Source organism: Mytilus californianus, unplaced genomic scaffold (assembly GCF_021869535.1).
Source record: "Mytilus californianus isolate M0D057914Y unplaced genomic scaffold, xbMytCali1.0.p SCAF_12, whole genome shotgun sequence".
Classification (NCBI taxonomy): domain Eukaryota; kingdom Metazoa; phylum Mollusca; class Bivalvia; order Mytilida; family Mytilidae; genus Mytilus; species Mytilus californianus.
Window position 1 is genome coordinate 45,553,902 of NW_026262604.1, and position 7,056 is coordinate 45,560,957.

A 7,056-nucleotide genomic window follows, 5' to 3' on the forward strand; every position below is an offset into this window, starting at 1 on the left:
AACTGAACAATGTAACTTATAACTGCGGTGCATGATAAGTTATTGTAAGTTCAATCAGTGAAAGAAGAAAGAAAAAACAATGACACACGACAAAGTATTTAAACCAAGAAATACGATGCATTTAAAAAAAGTAATACAAGCATATTGATTGTTGCCTTTGTATGAATACGATATGACAATATGTCGACTCTATAAAGATATAGTCTAAAAACCAGTAAAAGTTAGAAATAGCCAGTATGAGTACTTGACTGTATTGATTCTTATTCACCAATTCTAAATAAGTCTGATTTTTTTAGAAAATTACTGAGCCTGCCTTACCCAATGCTCGTGTGGTTTTAACGTGTTTTCAATGTCTGAATCATACTCGACCAGGTATGAACTGTACTCGACCTATTCTTAATAACAATCAACCCGTTTATTTCTATTTTATCAACCTTCTGACTTACTATTATCTTAAACTATACAATATTTCTCTCTGTTTTCGTATCATTTTTTAAACAAATTGCAATTAAGACTTAGGGTCGAGTACGAATCAATAAAGTCGAGTAGGGTTAAGATTTATGTAAATTAATTTCTATTGAAATTCATACTTATTTAGAATGGTCGAGTAGGAACCAGTATGGTGACTTGAACGCCCAATGAAATATCCATGTATCTTAATATTCCTGTATTCCGTTTCACCATTCTGCCTTGTTGTAAAGGATTCTCGTTCTTTTGAATATATAAAATTTCCATCATTTTATTCTGATTCTGCCTATCATATTTTATGTTATTTTTTCACATCCTTAGAATTAAAAAAGATGTTTTCCACTTGACGTTAGGTAAACAATAATCAATCAGTCAATCGGCTAATAATTTTTTTTTTTTTTAATAATTATTCAGTTTATTGCACAATTGGTTGTTAACAAATACCCTAAAAGGTACAACTATCCCAAATAGGTTTATCCCTGTGTGTAAATTATCAAATGAACCAGGGAATTCACAAGATAAACTTATTATAAGTTTCAAAAGTGGTTAATAGAATATTACAATCGATATAGTTTACAAAATCTGCATAGCGACAAATCCGGAAAACATACGTTCTCTCTGTTTACGTTTTTCTACTTATTTTAATTGTATATCACGTGGTATAGATGTTTATTATGTATCTCGAACACGTTTATTTTATTCATTCTTGTGTGTTGGAATATTCTTAACTTATTTGGTAAGTTTTAAATTTAATGAAATAACTGTTTTGTTTTCTTTAACGATAACTTGTACACGCTACAGAATACTGAAAACTTGAAGCATTATGAGTCTAGTAATGGACTTCTGGTATATATCAATCATTGAGGACATTAATTCTGATGGTAAGTTAACATGATCAAAAACATGAATAAAGAATGAGTTTTTGTTGATACTTTATATAAAGTATTGCCAATCGTTTCGTGTAAACAGAGAAACCGTAAACATAAAACATAAATAAGAAACATAGTGTTGCTCTATGAGTATAATGTCAACTTTCACATAAACAGAGACACACACATATACCTACACAAAACTTGCACACTCACATTCCCTGTAACACAACTACTCAACTATGAGTACTTGCACACCTCTCCTATTGAATTACATTGTGGTTAATTAGATATATTTAAATGTATCTTTCAAAGATTTACTACATTTTCTTTCTAAGAGTATACTATTTTCATACCATTCTAAGAATTCTAATTTAAAAACACTCTATTCATCTATGTACTTGTGTCTTAACTCTAATGCATACTTACTTTTGTAAATAGCAAATAAAACAATTGTTAACAACACATTCATATCAAAATATGAACTGTCATGAATTTTGTATCCAAGTATTAAATTTTGCATTGATAAAATATGTGTACCTATTTTTATTTTATCAAGTAGTAACCCAACTTTAATCCAAAATTCTTGTAAAAATTCACACTCTTTAAAAAATGATCATAATTTTCTACTTGGTGACATATATGACATTGCTTATCCTTCATTATTTTCCATTGATAAAGCAGTTGCTTACATGGTAATATATAATTGATCAATTTCCACCTAAACATTTTTAGTTTGTTATCATTTTTAAACTGGTGAAATGTAAAGTTTAATATATCATGTATATGATTTGAAGAATTTAGATTGAATATTTTTTTCTATTTTATGAAGCCAATAGGTGTGTCACTTTTATACCTTTGATATAATTATATATATCTTTATCTTTTAATTTTTTAATCCAATTGATTTGGCTTTGTTTTTTGCTTCTAAGTAAAGATTTCTGTCTATTTGAACTTTAGTTGAAATGGATTGATTTGATTTTAACATGATTTTCCATTCCTTTTTGATTGCAGATTTCAGTTTAGAAAGTTCTGCTATCCAGTTTGATTTTTCTTTCAATTCATTTAAGATTACTTTTTGGGAGATATTACCTTGTTTATCTATGATATCATTAATAAAAAAAATATCACTTTCTATCCAGTTTGGAAAAACAAGACTTTTACAATTTAATTTAATTGATTGATTACCCCAAATGAATTGCTGTCTTACACTTTTGAAATTTAACCCCTTGCTTATCTTGGAACTATTATGTACTTTATACCAACTTTTTAATATTTCTAAATAAAATTCTGGCATAGAATTTTTAAAATTTGGTATGTCATATATATTTTCAGGGTTCATGTTAAATAGAGCGAAGTTAGCTCCAAATTTGTTAAAGTAATATAAAGGTATAACCTTCCAATGAGAATTCTTCTGTTGTTAACCTTTTAACCCAAGATATATGAATTGATGTTATATAACTATCTATATCAATCATTTTTAAACCTCCTTCCTGATAATCATTACATAGAGTAGATCTCTTGATTTCCTCATTTTTGTTTTGCCATATATAGATAAATATTAGTTTTTTAAATTGTGTTAGAAAGTCACTCGATAAATTGGTTACTGATGCTAAAAAGGTTATGTTTGGTATAATTAATGTTTTTATTACTGTTATTCGCCCAATCATTGTAAGCTTTCTTTTCTTCCAATTTGAAATTGCTTTTTCTGACTTCCTCAAAATATTTTCTGTGTTTAATTTATTGCATTCAACTTTATTAGTTCCAAAATATACACCTAAACTTTTAATGGGGGTTTTATTCCAACTAATGTTTTCATATTTATCTTTAGAATGTTTTAATTTACCTAGCCATATTCCTTCAGTTTTTGATTTATTAAGTTTTAGACCAAAAAGAGTTCAAAATTCTTCAATTAAATTTAATGCCAGGCTTATTTCTTGTTTTGATTTAAGAAAAAGTGTAGTATCATCTGCAAGCTGTGAGATTTTAAGACTATGTATTTTAGAATCAAGTTTGATTTGAAACCCTTTAATACCTGTATCTTGTCTTATTCTACATGCCAGAATCTCTACAGCTATAACAAAAATAATCGAACTTAAGGGACACCCTTGTCTAATACCACGAAAGATGCTATAGGTTTCAGAAATCCACCCATTATTGAGCATACAACCCTTTGACACCATTATACAAAATTTTTAACCCATTTAATAAACGAATGAGGGAGACCAAATTTTAAAAGAGCTTCATACATAAATGACCATTCTAACGAATCAAAAGCTTTTGAAAAATCTATAAATAATAAAGCACCATCTATATTAAAAGTTTCAGAGTAATCTATGATACCTTGAATTTGTCGGATATTGAAACCAATGTACCTATTTTTTACATATCTATTCTGATCACTATTTATTATTTTCGATAAAACAGGTTTTAACCGTTGGGCTAAAGTATAGGCTATTAATTTGGTGTCAACATTTAGTAAAGTTATAGGTCTATAATTGTCTAGGGATAGTGGGTCATTTTTTTTTGTACAATAAAGATATTATTCCTATTTTTTGTAATGTTGTTAATTCTTCTTTCTCATAACACGTATTGAAAACTTCTACAGCTAGTTCTTTTATATTATCCCAGAATGTGCGATAGAATTCAACACTTAGACCATCTATACCTGGTGATTTGTTTAGCTTCATATTAAAAATGGCTTCTGTGCATTCTTCTATTGAGATGTTGCCGCCTAGAGAACTTTTCTCGTTATCAGTAAATTTATGATCTATTTTTGCTTCTTCAACATATTGCTTAATATTATTAACATCTGGATTTGTACTTTTATATAAATTTTCATAGTAACATTTTTCTAAATTTAAAATTTCTGATGGCTCTGTTATGATTTTGTCTTGCTTATCTTTCAATGCCGAAATATCTTTTTTTGTTTGTCTTGATTTTTATAAACCTAAAAATAATTTTGTGTTTTCCCCTTCTTCTAACCATTTGACTCTGGATCTTACTTGTGCACCTTTAACTTCATTTTTATAAAGATTTTCTAGATTTATTTCAATTTTTTCTATTTCATCTTCAGTTTCTTTTGAAGAATTAATTTTATTATTTAATCTTTGTAAGTTCATTTCTAAATCTTTTATTTTATTTTTCTTTTCAGTTGACTTGTATTTACAATACATTACAGTTATGTCCCTTACTTCAGATTTGAAGATATCCCAAATATCTCTAGAATCTGTGGTAAGTGCCTTTTCTTTATATTTTAAAATAAGGTTGTTTATATGGTTTTTATAATTATCATCTATTAAAATACTATTATTTATTTTAAAGAAACCTCTTCCTCTGCCATGGGGATTTTGTCTTATTTTTAACGAAATGGCTTGGTGATCAGTATGTGATATCATAGCAGGTCTTATATCAGAATTGATTACGTGTGGCCTTATGTCTGGACTGATCAAAAAGAAGTATATTTTACTTGTTATATTCGTATTGTTTTTCCTTCTCCATGTAAATTGAATTTTGTTTGGATTTATTTCCCTCCATATATCTATTAATTTGGTTTTTTTTAATGAGCTGTTTAAGACTATTTACTGGTTTGTAGTATTTATGAGAGCTATTTGATTTCCTATCTATCTTTAATAGGGTTTCATTCATGTCCCCTCCTAAAATTAAGATACCTAAGCGATTATTTTCTATGATGTCATTTACGCTTTTAAAAAATTTATTTCTGTTAGTAACTTCAATGTTGATCAAAATAATTCTCCCATCATTATCTTTAACTTCATTTATTAGTTTATAATTTATACTGTCTTTAATCATTATTGAAACGCCTCTGGATTGGGAACTTCCATAGCTATGAACACATTTATCTTTTACTTCACTATTAATAATATGTTCATTTTTCTCTATTAGATGGGATTCTTGTATAAATAATATATTACATTTTTGATGTTTATTCCACAAATATAATCTCTCTCTTTTCTCTTTCTGTCCTAAACCTTGACAGTTTAAGGATATAATATGTATATTGTCTCTCATTGTTTTTACCTAGGAACTGTTCACTTTTATACATTAAATGTAACTGTACAATTATGGTACTCATAATTAGTGTAATAACCCACCCAGTACTACATGTTAATGAGACTATTATTAGAACAACATCCCTTATTACATTTTTTACATGTTTGTATATACACAAGGTTAAATGCACTGTTAACTTCTTTTTTTCAAAGACACAATATAGTAATAAAAATATCATTATAAAGAAGGATAGTTGTAAGAAATGACCATTATAACAGTGTAACATAAAATAAATAACAGATTTGATTATGCTAACCACTTTCGAGCTAAATTTTGTTTGTTTACATATCAATACTATGTATCAAATATAAGAATAACAAAGCTTAAGTGTATTTATATATAAAGATATATCATTCAAATAACTATACCCTTTTCCAATAATCAGGAAAGACGCTATCATGATTCCCACCAATCTCTGAATTGTTTTACCGAGTAATCTATTTTTAGGTTCGGTGAAAACTGAGAAATTTGTGGATTTTTGGAATAGGGTCTGCATGACTATAACTGTAGTTATACTGTTTTTAGTTAGGCATGTCACATGTATGACGATAATGCAAATTAAAAAGAGAAATATTTTTTGAACATTTAAATATAGTCGCAGATATTTTGTGTTTGACAGACGATACATGTTTACATTGACGACTACATTGATTGACCTACTTAAATAGTTGTTTATTGATGTGTGCGTTTGATATAAACTATATTGTAAAAGAACAAACAAATAACTTTTATTAACATATGTTTCAATTCTTTTCAGATTTTTTAGAGTGGCAATCACCATAGATGTGGAAGTAGCTTGTACAAAAAATACATGAACTATATAGAAGGAACTAATTTTCAGTTTTTGGGTACCTAAGGCAATAGTGGTGTTTTTAATATGCCAATCTTTGAAATTGATACTAATTGTGTCCAGGTGAACTAAGTGAGATAATGTACATGTATATGGCCGATCTTGTTCAGTTTTAAAGTTATTCCTGGTACATGTATGTGAGGAATTGAGACATTTATTAACATGGATTTTATATTTCAAGGAAGTGATTTCATCAACTAAGTGATGTGGAACGCAGCTACAGTTAATCAATTTACCAATCATACTGGAACCATTCAGATTGGGATTTACACGTGTTTTGAATTGATTCTTGGTTAATAAAAAGATGATAATAACTTTCAATGGATCAACTATTTGATCATGTTCATTTGTTTTTATGATAATCATAATAAAATATTTCATATCAACATTTAATATATGTTTCCTTACAGAGTGTATACAATCTAATATTATTGTATCACACAATGAATTATTTTTTTTTCACATTTTTCATTTAAGATAAAAATATGACTAACATATATACATATGCACAAAAACTGTGCATTGAAAAACACACTACTGTACATTAAGGTTAACTAGGTCACTGGTTAGGGATTTGTCTTCTGTTTTGTCGGCTCTACTACTCGTTTATGTAATTTATCGGTCGGTGTTGTTGCTTGCCTTTTCCCAGTTGATTGGCGTGGAGTTTTAGGATCTTTAAAGTTCATATAGTGATCCATGGGTCCAGAAGCTGACCTGGGCAGATTTTTTTTGTTTGATTTATTTTTTGTTTGATTTTTTTTTTTATTTGTCTTATTGTCTTTTTTGTTTGTCTGC

The 7,056-nt window shown here is 28.0% G+C and overlaps 1 long non-coding RNA gene across 1 annotated transcript; it reads left to right on the forward strand.

Moving 5' to 3' along the window:
• The first annotated feature begins 962 nt into the window (after positions 1 to 962).
• Positions 963 to 6,654, forward strand: LOC127722447 (uncharacterized). Its single transcript, XR_007991733.1, has 3 exons — positions 963 to 1,204; positions 4,492 to 4,571; positions 6,169 to 6,654. It is a non-coding gene; the product is annotated as an uncharacterized LOC127722447 (long non-coding RNA).
• Positions 6,655 to 7,056: the final 402 nt, after the last annotated feature.